We start from the raw sequence: 11,560 nt of genomic DNA on the forward strand, positions 1-11,560 counted from the left end.
GCCTGAGATTCGGCACTTAGTTGCTGTGTGTTCTTGCGGTACCACCCCATGTGCACACTGACAGCGTCTGCCTGGCTTGCCCAGCCACCCCGATAGGTGCACTGACAATGTTCTCTGTGGTTCCACCAAGATCACACCCCAGGCACCCTGGTCTGTCTCTACACAGAGAGACTGAATCTTTGCCCTGATCTGTGCCAGGTTGTGGTGTGGAATGAGGGGGATGGGGGTGTTCACCCCTTCAGATTGGGAAATGCAGCAAGGCGGCAGCTGACAGTGTTAAGTCTCCTTCCACCCTGATTGTTTGCAAGCCAGCACGTGTGACACTGCTCCTGAGTAGAGTCTAGGCTTCTCCAGTCCTTCTATCTGTCTCAGTGGATTTACCAATAGGCAAGGGAGCTCCCTAGTGTGAGGATCTATCCATGTGGACCTCCTTTTCCTTCCAGACCCCTCCCAGGGGCACCAGTCCCAACCTAAGGCCATTTTTTTTTCTTTTGTCCTACCCAGTTACATGGAGATCTTTCTTGCAACTTTGGTTGTATAGGAGATCTGCCAGTTGGCAGTTAGTTTTCTGTGAGAGTTGTTCCACATGTAGATGTATTTTTGATGTTTGTGAGGTAGGTGAGCTCCAGGTTCTCCTACTGTGCCATCTTGATCCCCCTCCTCCTATAACTATAGACATAGACTTAAAGTCTATGTCATCTCATATTAGTATAGCCACCCAGCTTTCTTTTGGTTACTGTTTCCATGGAATATCTTCTCATCTTTCCACTTTTAACCTATTTGTGTTCTTCAATCTAAAGTGAGTCTCTTATAGACAGTATATAGTTGATTATCTTTTAAAATCCTTTCAGCTTCATTTGCATTCAAAACAATTACTGATATGGAAGGACTTCTGCCATTTTGCTATTTATTTGTTGTATGTCATATCATTTTTATCCTCTATTACTGCCTCCTTTTGTGTTTAATGGATTTTTATATAGCATGCTGTTTTTACTTCCTCTCATTTCCTTTCAATATATATAGTTTAAGTCATTTTTCTAGTGGCTACCCTAAGGATTACAATTAATATCTTACACTTATAACAACCTAGTTCCAATAACTATCAACTTAGCTTCAACAGTATACAAAAAATCTACTCTTTTATAGCTCCGTCTCTTCTTATGTTGTTCCTGTCACAAATTATACCCTTATACATGGTGTGTCCATTAATATAGGCTTATTATTATCACTTACACATTTGTCTTTTAAATTATATAGGAAAAAATTTACTAACAAAAAAATGATATTATATTTTATACTTAACTATGTAATTATCCCTACTAGTATTCTTTATTTCTTCATATGCTCCAAATTACTGTCTAATGTCTTTTCATTTTTTAAAAAAAAATATTTATTTATTTATTTATTTATTTTGGTTGCGTTGGGTCTTAATTGCAGCATGCGAACTTCTTAGTTGCAGCATGCATGCAGCATCTAGTTCCCTGACCAGGGATTGAACCCAGGCCCTCTGCCTTCGGAGCACAGAGTCTTACCCACTGGACCACCAGGGAAGTCCCTGTCCTTTCATTTTTTAACCAAAGGATTCCCTTTAACATTTCTTTTAGGCAGTTCTATAACCAACAAACTCCCTCAGATTTTGTTTATCTGGGAACGTCTTATTTTTTCCATTTTTGAAGAATAGTTTTGCCAGATATGGAAGTCTTGGTTTACAGAGTTTTCGTTTTTGTTTTCTTTTTTTCTCTCAGTATTTTAAATATGTCACCACACTATCTTCTGGTCTCCAAGGTTTCTAATAAGAAATAATCTTATTGAGGATCCCTTCTTTGTGGTGATTCACTTCTCTCTTGCTGCTTTCAAGATTTTCTCTGTTTTTGGTTTTCAATAGTTTGTTTATAACATGTCTTAGTGTGGATCATTTTAAATTTATTCTTTTTGAAGTTTGTTGATTTTCTTGGATGTGAAGATTCATGTCTTTAATCAAATATGGAAAGTTTTTAGCCATTATTTCTTCAAATATTCTTTCTGTCCCTTTCTCTCCTCTACTTTTGGAACTTTCATTATGTATATGTTGGAATATTTGATAGTGTTCCACAGGTCTCTTAACCTCTGTTCATTTTTCTTCAAGCTTTTTTCTTTCTGCTCCTCAAACTGGATAATTTCAATTGACCTATTCAAGTTAATTGATTCTTTCTTCTCCCTGCTCAAATCTGTTGTTGAAACACTCTAGTGAAATTTTATTTTAGTTATTTACTGAATTCTCATTTGAATCTTTTTTATAATTTCTATTTCTTTATTAAGATCCTCTATTTGTTCAGACATTCTCAACATTCTCCTGGTTTTCTCTAGTTCTTGGTGTATGGTTCTCTTTAGCACTTTGAGCATATTTAAGACATTTGATTTTAAGTCTTTGTCTAGTAAGTACAATGTCCGGGCTTCCTCAGACACTGGGGCAGTTTCTGTGAATTTTTTTTCCTGTGAATGGGCCATACCTTGTTTCTTTGCATTCCTCATATTTTTTTGTGGAAAACTGGACATGTTAGTATTATAATGTGGTACCTCTGGAAATAATATTCTCTCACCACCCCCTCCTCAGAATTTGTTGTTGTTACTTGTGGTGGGTTGTAACTGACTGTTTAGTAAACTTTCTACATTATTTTTGTGAAGACTATACTTTTTTCTCAGAAGTATATGTTTCTTTAGCTTAGTATTCAGCTAATGCTTTGACAGAGATTTCTGGATGCTGGAGCCAAGAAAAGGAACAAGATAAAAAAGGATTCTTCTCTTTTTTCAGATTTGAGGGCACTCCTTCAACATTTAGCTGGGCCATATAAAACTCTACTCTAGCCTTCACTTCCTGCTTGCACTGCGACTAAAGATCAACCAATATTGAAAGGCTAGGGTCTTCTCAAGTATCTTGTATGTGTTCTGCCCTGGTCATGTGGATAACCTTTTAGATTCCCTGGTATACAAAGGAAATTCTGAAAGTCCCTATTGCCCCAAAGTATCTTATTCCCAGTTTGTCCTCTGAGGTTGTGTGACTACTGTGCAACTATTGCTTGTCCCAACTGTTATCTTTTGCCACAGCATCTTGTTTATTTGTGGCAGTGGTTTGTTCATTTGTCTCTCAATGTGTTTAAGGGATGCCTTCCGTGGAGCCAATTCTCCACCTAGAGAATTCCACATTGGGTGAAACAAAGGCAAACATCTATATGTCAAGGAACCAGAAGACACATCGAAACAAGACAATCAAAATTCTTTGAGAACAAGGTCTATTCTGTTCCCTCCAGGACTAGAAACCCACACCAAGAACACAGGTTGATGCCTTCAAAACCAGGACCAACCTGGGAACAGAGAAGTGTGAGAAAGGTAACTTAAATGCCACAAAGCTCTCCTATGTGCTTCAGTCACCCTTTTCCTAATGAAGCATTCACTTAATTGCTATAAACCTTTGACTATCTTCCAGGATTCCAGTAAATTTGATCCTGACAATTTGCCAGTTTTTTGTGGGTGTTTCTAGGGAAGTACAAAACCCCAGTTTCCTACTCCACCATTTTCACTGACATTACTAGTCACACCTCTTTGCATTATTTTTTGTTCTTGTTTTTAGCAGTCTCTCCAGGGATCGCAATATATATCCTTAACTTTCATAGTCTATTTGGGGGTTACTTTCGTACCACTTCACTTCAAAGAATCTTCCAAACATATTTAACTTACCCGATTTCCATTTATTCTGTAAATGTCATATATATTACGTTTATATACAACATAAAACTCAAAGTAAAAGGTTTTGATTTTTACTTTAATTACTGATGTAAACTTTAAAGAAATTAAGAAAAAGTGATATTTATTTATACTTATCCATATATTTCCCATTTCTGGTGTTCTTTATTCCTTCCTGACGATCTGAATTTCTATTTGGTATCATTTCCACTCAGCCTGAAAATGTTCCTTTGGCATTTCTTGTAGTGCACGTTAGCAGATGATGAATTCTCTTTGTTTCTATTCATCTGAATTAATATTTTGTTAGGTACAGAATTCTGAGTTGGCAGGGTTTGCCCTCCAACCCCGCCCAAGCACTGAAATATGTCAATTCCCTGTCTTCTTGTTCCATTATCTCTCATGAGAAGTCAGCATCACTTACATCATTGTTTCCCTGCAGCAATATATTGCCTTTCTCTAGCTGCATTCAAAGTTTTCTCTTTTTCTCTACTTTTCATAGGTTTGATTACGATGTGCCTAGGTGTGGTTTTCATGGTATTTTTCCTGCTTGGGATCCAAAGAGTTTCTTGAATATGTATACTTAATAATGTCTTTCAAAAACTTTGGGAATTTTTGAGCTATTTTTTTCTCCATAAAAAAGAAAAGCTCGGGGCTTCCCTGGTGGCGCAGTGGTTGAGAATCTGCCTGCCAATGCAGGGGACACGGGTTCGAGCCCTGGTCTGGGAAGATCCCACATGCCACGGAGCAACTAGGCCCGTGAGCCACAATTACTGAGCCTGCGCGTCTGGAGCCTGTGCTCCACAACAAGAGAGGCCGCGATAGTGAGAGGCCCGTGCACTGCGATGAAGAGTGGCCCCCGCTTGCTGCAACTAGAGAAAGCCCTCGCACAGAAACGAAGACCCAACACAGCCAAAAAATAAATAAAATAAATTTAAAAAAAAAAAAGAAAAACTCACTCCACCACACATTTAAAAATTTTTGTTGACTACTGGAAATCATTATCATTCTATGATATCTGAAAATTTTTAGTATCTGATATATTTTTACAATAAAAGGAGAATTAAATCTTCTGAAAAATAGAAGAGGGGGGTACTCTCATAAACACATTTCACAAGTCAGCATAACCCTGATACCAAAACCAGACAAGGATGCCAAAGGAAAAGAAAATTGCAGGCCAGTATCCCTGATGAAAAGAGATGCAAAAATCCTCAATAAAGTATTCGCAAACTGAATCCAAAAATACATTAAAAGGATCATACACCATCATTAAGTGGGATTTATTCCAGGGATGCAAGGATGTTTCAACATCCACAAATGAGTCAATGTGATACACATAACTTTTTTAAGACAATGAAGTATTATCATATGACCATCTCAACTGATGCAGAAAAAGCATTTGACAAAATTCAACATCCATTTATGACAAAATTCTCAACAAAGCAGGTACAGTGGGAACATATTCCAACATAGTAAAGGCCATATATGATAGGCCCACAGCTAACATCATACGCAAAGGTGAAAAGCTGAAAGCATTTCATCTAAGATCACGAACAAGACAAGGATGCCCGGTCTTGCCACTTTTATTCAACATAGTACATGAAGTCCTAGCCAGAGCAATTAACCAAGAAAAATAAATAAAAGGCATCCAAATTGTAAAGGAAGAAATAAAACTGTCAGTATCTGCGAATGACATAATATTATATATAGAAAACAGTAGAGACTCCCTCAAAAAACTGTTAGAACTAATAAACGAACTCAGTGAAGTTGCAGAATATAAAATCAATACACAAAAATCAGTTGCATTTCTATACACTAATAACAAACTATCAGAAAAAGAAATTAAGAAAACAATCCCACTTACAACTGCATCAAAAAGAATAAAATGCTTAGAAATAAATTTGACCTAAAAATTTAACATCTATATATTGAAAACTACGAGATATTAATGAAAGAAACTGAAGACACTAATAAATGGAAAGAGATGCCGTGCTCATGGATTGGAAGAATTAATATTGTTAAAACATCAAAATTCCACTGGTATTCTTCACAAGAATAGAACAATCCTAAAATTTGTACGGAACCACAAAGGAACCCATATAGCCAAAGCAATCTTGAGAAAGAATAAGAAAATTGGAGGCATCATGAGTCCTAATTTCAAACTATGTTGCAAAGCTATAGTAATTAAAACAGTATGGCATCAGGATTTAAAAAGACACATAGGTAGTCCCCTTGCGGGCTGATGGTTAGGACTTGGCGCTTTCACTGCCATGGTATGGGTTCAATCCCTAGTCAGGGAGCTAAGATCTCACAGGCTAAGCAGTGCAGGAAAAAAAAAAAAAAAAAAAAAAGACACATAGATCAATGGGACAGAATCAAGAACCCAGAAATAAACCCACACCTATACAATCTACTGATTCATGATAAAGTAGCCAAGAATATACAGTGGGGAAAGGACAATCTGTCAATAAATGGTGTTGGAAAAACTGGGCAATCACACGTAAAAGAATGAGACTATACCACTATCTTACATCATACACAAAAATTAACTCAAAATGGATTAAAGACTTGAACACGAGGCTTGAAACCATAAAATTCCTACAAGAAAACATAGGTGGTAAGCTCCTTGACATAGGTTTTAGCGATGACTTTTTAAATCTGACACCAAAAGCAAAAGCCAAGAAAAGAAAAACATGTGGCAAAATATCAAGCTAAAAAGCTTCTGCACAGCAAAGGAAACCATCAACAAAAAGGCAACCTACTGAATGAGATAAAATAATTTCAAATCATATATCTGATAAGGGGTTAATATCCAAAATATAGAAATAACTCACACAACTCAACAGCAAAAAAACAAACAACCCAATTGAAAAATGGGTAGAAGATCTGAATAGAGTTTTCCAAAGCAGATATACAGATGGCCAACAGGCACAGGAAAAGATGCTCATCATGACTAATCAGGAAAATGCAAATCAAAACCACAATGTGATACCACTTTACACCTGCCAGATGACTGTCATCAAAAAGTCAACAAATAGTCAGTATTGGCAATGATATAGAGAAAAGGGAACATTTGTGCACCGATGATGGGAATGTAAATTGGTGCAACCACCATGGAAAACAGTACGGTGTTTCCTTAAAAGATTAAAAATAGAACCACCAATTCCATTCCTGGGTATTTATCCAAATAAAACAAAAACACTAAGTCAAAAATACACATGCACCCCTATGTTTCACTGCAGTATTATTTACAATAGTCAAGATATGGAAACAGGGCTTCCCTGGTGGCACAGTGGTTGAGAATCTGCCTGCCAATGCAGGGGACACGGGTTCGAGCCCTGGTCTGGGAAGATCCCACATGCCGCAGAGCAGCTAGGCCCGCGAGCCACAATTACTGAGCCTGCGTGTCTGGAGCCTGTGCTCCACAACAAGAGAGGCCACGATAGTGAGAGGCCTGTGCACCGCGATGAAGAGTGGCCCCCGCTTGCCACAACTAGAGAAAGCCCTCGCACAGAAACGAAGACCCAACACAGCCATAAATAAATAAATAAAAATTAAAAAAAAAAAGTAAGCAAAATAAAAGAAACAATAAGAATTAGAGAAATCCAATGTTCATTGCAGCACTATTTACAATAGCCAGGACATGGAAGCAACCAAGTCTCCATCGACAGATGAATGGATAAAGAAGATGTGGCGCATATATACAATGGAATATTACCCAGCCATAAAAAGAAACAAAATTGAGTTATTTGTAGTGAGGTGGATAGACCTAGAGTCTGTCATACAGAGTGAAGCAAGTAAGAAAGAGGAAAACAAATACCGTATGCTAACACATATATATGGAATCAAAAAAAAAAAAATGGTTCTGATGAACCTAGGGGCAGGACAGGAATAAAGACACAGACGTAGAGAATGGACTTGAGGACACAGGGAGGGGGAAGGGCAAGCTGGGACAAAGTAAGAGAGTAGCACTGACATATATACACTACCAAATGTAAAATAGCTAGCTAGTGGGAAGCAGCTGCATGGCACAGGGAGATCAACTCAGTGCTTTGCAACCACCTAAAGGGGTGGAATAAGGAGGGTGGGAGGGAGACGTAAGAGGGAGGGGATATGGGGATATACGTATGTATATAGCTGATTCACTCTGTTATACAGCAGAAACTAACACAACACTGTAAATCAATTATACTCCAATAAAGATATTTAAAAAAAAAAGAATTAGAGAAATCAATGAAATTGAAAACAGTAAATCAATAGAGAAAAATCAACAAAACCAAAAGCTAGTTCTTTGAAAAGATCAAAAAATTCATACGACTCTAGCCATGCTAACTAAGAAAAAAAGAGAGAAGTTACAAATTACCAATATCAGAAATGATAGAGAGGACATCACTACAGATCCCATGGACATGAAAAGGATAATAAAGGAATACTTCGAACAACTCTATGCTCACAAATTTGATAACCTAGATGAAATTGACCAATTTCTGTAGCACATAATCTGCCAAAACTCACACAAAAAGAAACAGACAATCTGTTTAGGTCTATTATCTATTAAAGAAATTGAATCAATAATGGATAACCTTCCAAAACAGAAAGCACCAGGCCCAGATGGGTTCACTGGTGAATTCTATCAAACTTTTAAGGAAGAAATTATACCAATTCTCTACAATCTCCTTCAGAAGATAGAAGCAGAGGGAATACTTCCTAACTCATTCTCTTAGGTCAGCATTACCATAACACCAAAACCAGTTGACAACATTACAAGGAAAGAAACTACAGACCAATATCTCTCATTAACACAGACGCAAAAATCCTCAACAAAATATTAGCAAATTGAATTAAAAAATTATATAAAAAGAATTATACACCATGACCAAGTGAGATTCAACACTCAAAATTTAATTAATGTAATTCATCACATCAACAGGATAAAAAAGAAAATCACATGATCATATCAATAGATGCAGAGAAAGTATGTGACAAAATCCAATACCCACTGATGATAAAAACTCTCAATAAACTAGCAGTAGAGGGGACCTTCCTTAACTTTGATAAAGAGTATCTATAAAAAACCTACAGGGACTTCCCTGGTGGTCCAGTGGTTAAGATCCGCACTCCCAATGCAGGGGGTGCAGGTTCGATCCCTGGTTAGGGAACTAAGATCCCGCAAGCCGTGTGGCATGGCCAAAAAAAAAAAATTTTTTTTTAAGAAAAAAACCTACAGCTAACATCATACTTAATGGTGAGAAACGTGAAGCATTTCCACTAGTATCAGAAACAAGGCAAGTATGCCCCCTCCCATAATGCCTTTTCAACATCATACTGGAAGTACTAGCTACTGCAATAAAACAAGAAAAGAAAAGAAAACATGTACAGGTTTGGAAGGAAGACAAAACTGTCTTTGTTTGCAGATTATTCTATCACCTATGTAGGAAACCAAACAACAACAACAAAAAACCTTCCTGGAACAATAAGTGATTATAGCAAGGTTGCAGGATATATGGTTAATATACAAAAGTCAATTGCTTTCCTATATACCAGCACTGAACAAGTGCAATTTGAAATTTAAAATACAATGCAATTTACAGTAGCACCCCAAAAATGAAATACTTAGGTGTAAATCTAACAAAATATGTACAAGATCTATATGAGGAATACAACAAATCTATGACGAAGGAAATCAAAGAACTAGATAACTGGAGAGATATTCCGTGATCATGGATAGGAAGACTCAATATTGTCAAGATGACAGTTTTCCTAACTTTGATCTACAGAGTCAATGCAATCCCAACTGAAATCCCAGCAAGTTATTTTATGGCTATCAACAAGCTGATTCTAAAGTGTATACTGAGAGGCAAAAGACCCAGAATAGCCAGTGCAATATTGAAGGAGAACAAAGTTGGAGGACCGATACTACTAAGGGTATTGGGTGATATAAATCTACTGTAATCAAGACAGTGTGGTATTGGTGAAAGAACAGACAATTAGATCAATGGGAAAGAATAGAGAGCCCAGAAATAGACGCACAGAAATACAGTCAATTAATCATTGACAAAGGAGCAAAGGCAATAGAATGAAGCAAAGATAGTTTTTTCAACAAATGGTGATTAAAAAACTGGTTATCCACGTGCAAAAAAATGACTCTATACACAGCCTTTACAGCCTTCACAAAAATTAACTCAAAATGGATCATAAACCTAAAAATAAAACTATAAAACTCCTAGAAGATAACACAGGAGAAAACTTAGATTACCTTGGGTATGACAATGACTTTTTAGATACAACACCAAGACACAATCCATGAAACAAATAATTGACAAGCTGGACTTCTTTAAAATGAAAAACGTTTGCTCTTCGAAAGACATCGTCAAGAGAATGAGAGACAAGCCACAGACTGGGAGGATGTTGCAAAAGAAACACTGATAAAAGACTGTTATCTAAAATACAAAGAACTCTTAAAACTCAACCATAAGAAAACAAACAACCCGATTAAAAAAACAAGGCAAACTGTTCAACCCATATCTCACCAAAGGAGACAGACATACAGATGGCAAATAAACGTGAAAAGATGCCCTACATCATATATCATCAGGGAAATGCAAATTAAAACAAGATGCAACTACACAGCTATTAGAATGGCTAAAATCCGGAACAATGATAACATCAAATGCTGGTGAGGATGTGAACAGGAATCCTAATTCATTGCTAGTGGGAATGAAAAGTGGTACTGCCACTTTGGAAGACAGTTTAGAAGTTTCTTACAAAACTAAAATATACTCTTACCATAAGATCCAGCAATTGCTTTCCTTGGTATTTACTGAAAGGAGTTGAAAACATGTCCACAGAAAATCCTGCAAGTGGACATTTATAGCAGTTTTACTCATAACTGCCAAAAGTTGGAAGCACTAAGATGTCCTTCAATAGGTAAATGGATAAATAAACTAATATATCCAGACCATGGAACATTATTCAGCGTTAAAAGAAGTGAGCTATCAAGCCATGAAAAGGCATGGAGGAAACTTAAATGCATATTACTAAGTGAAAGAAGCTAATCTTTAAAGGCTACATTCTACGTGATTCTAACTATTCAACATTCTGGAAAATTCAAAACTAGGGAGAAAGTAAAAAGATCAGTGGTTGCTGGGGTGGGGTAGGGGCGGTGAATAGGAGCACAGAGGATTTTTAGGGCAGTGAAAATACTACAATGATGGGTATATGTCATTATACATTTGTCCAAACCCACAGAATATACAACACCAAGAGTGAATCCTAACGTGAACTATGGGCTTTGCATGATTATGATGAGTCAAGTAGGTTCATCCTTATTAAAAATGTACCTTTCTGGTGAGTGATGTTGATAATGGGGGAAGCTATGCATGTTTGAGAGGAGGGAGTATATGGGAACTCTCAGTACCTTCCACTTAGTTTTCCTGTGAACCTATAACTGCTCTAAAAAATTCTTTTTTTTTTAAGTCGATATAATCCCTGATACTAACAGAATAAAGGATAAACACCACAACCTCCACACCCCCCCCCAAAAAAACCCCACAATGACAGCAAATTACAGGAACTTCTGAAAGTTTAACAGCAAAAGCAAGTCTAATTGGAAGACTGGACTCTCGAACCAACCGCTCAAGCATTGTAACATATAACCCTAAAGGAAGGATTTCCAGGAACGAAGGGAAAAGTTGACTTTTCTCTGAACAGCTTTTATACAGCTTGTAGGTAGACAAACTTACGTAAACCTGATATATCCATTAATGTAGAAGAAAAGAGCTTTCCATTTAGAAACTGACCTAAGTTTGTGGAGTAGTTCTTAGTTTGTTACATATCCTTGCTG

At 37.0% G+C, this 11,560-nt stretch overlaps 1 non-coding gene across 1 annotated transcript; it reads right to left on the bottom strand.

Moving 5' to 3' along the window:
* Positions 1-1,477: 1,477 nt before the first annotated feature.
* Positions 1,478-1,550, bottom strand: TRNAR-CCG (transfer RNA arginine (anticodon CCG)). Its single transcript has one exon. It is a non-coding gene; the product is annotated as a tRNA-Arg (tRNA).
* Positions 1,551-11,560: the final 10,010 nt, after the last annotated feature.

Source organism: Balaenoptera ricei, chromosome 5 (genome assembly GCF_028023285.1).
Source record: "Balaenoptera ricei isolate mBalRic1 chromosome 5, mBalRic1.hap2, whole genome shotgun sequence".
In the NCBI taxonomy this organism is placed as follows: Eukaryota; Metazoa; Chordata; class Mammalia; order Artiodactyla; family Balaenopteridae; genus Balaenoptera; species Balaenoptera ricei.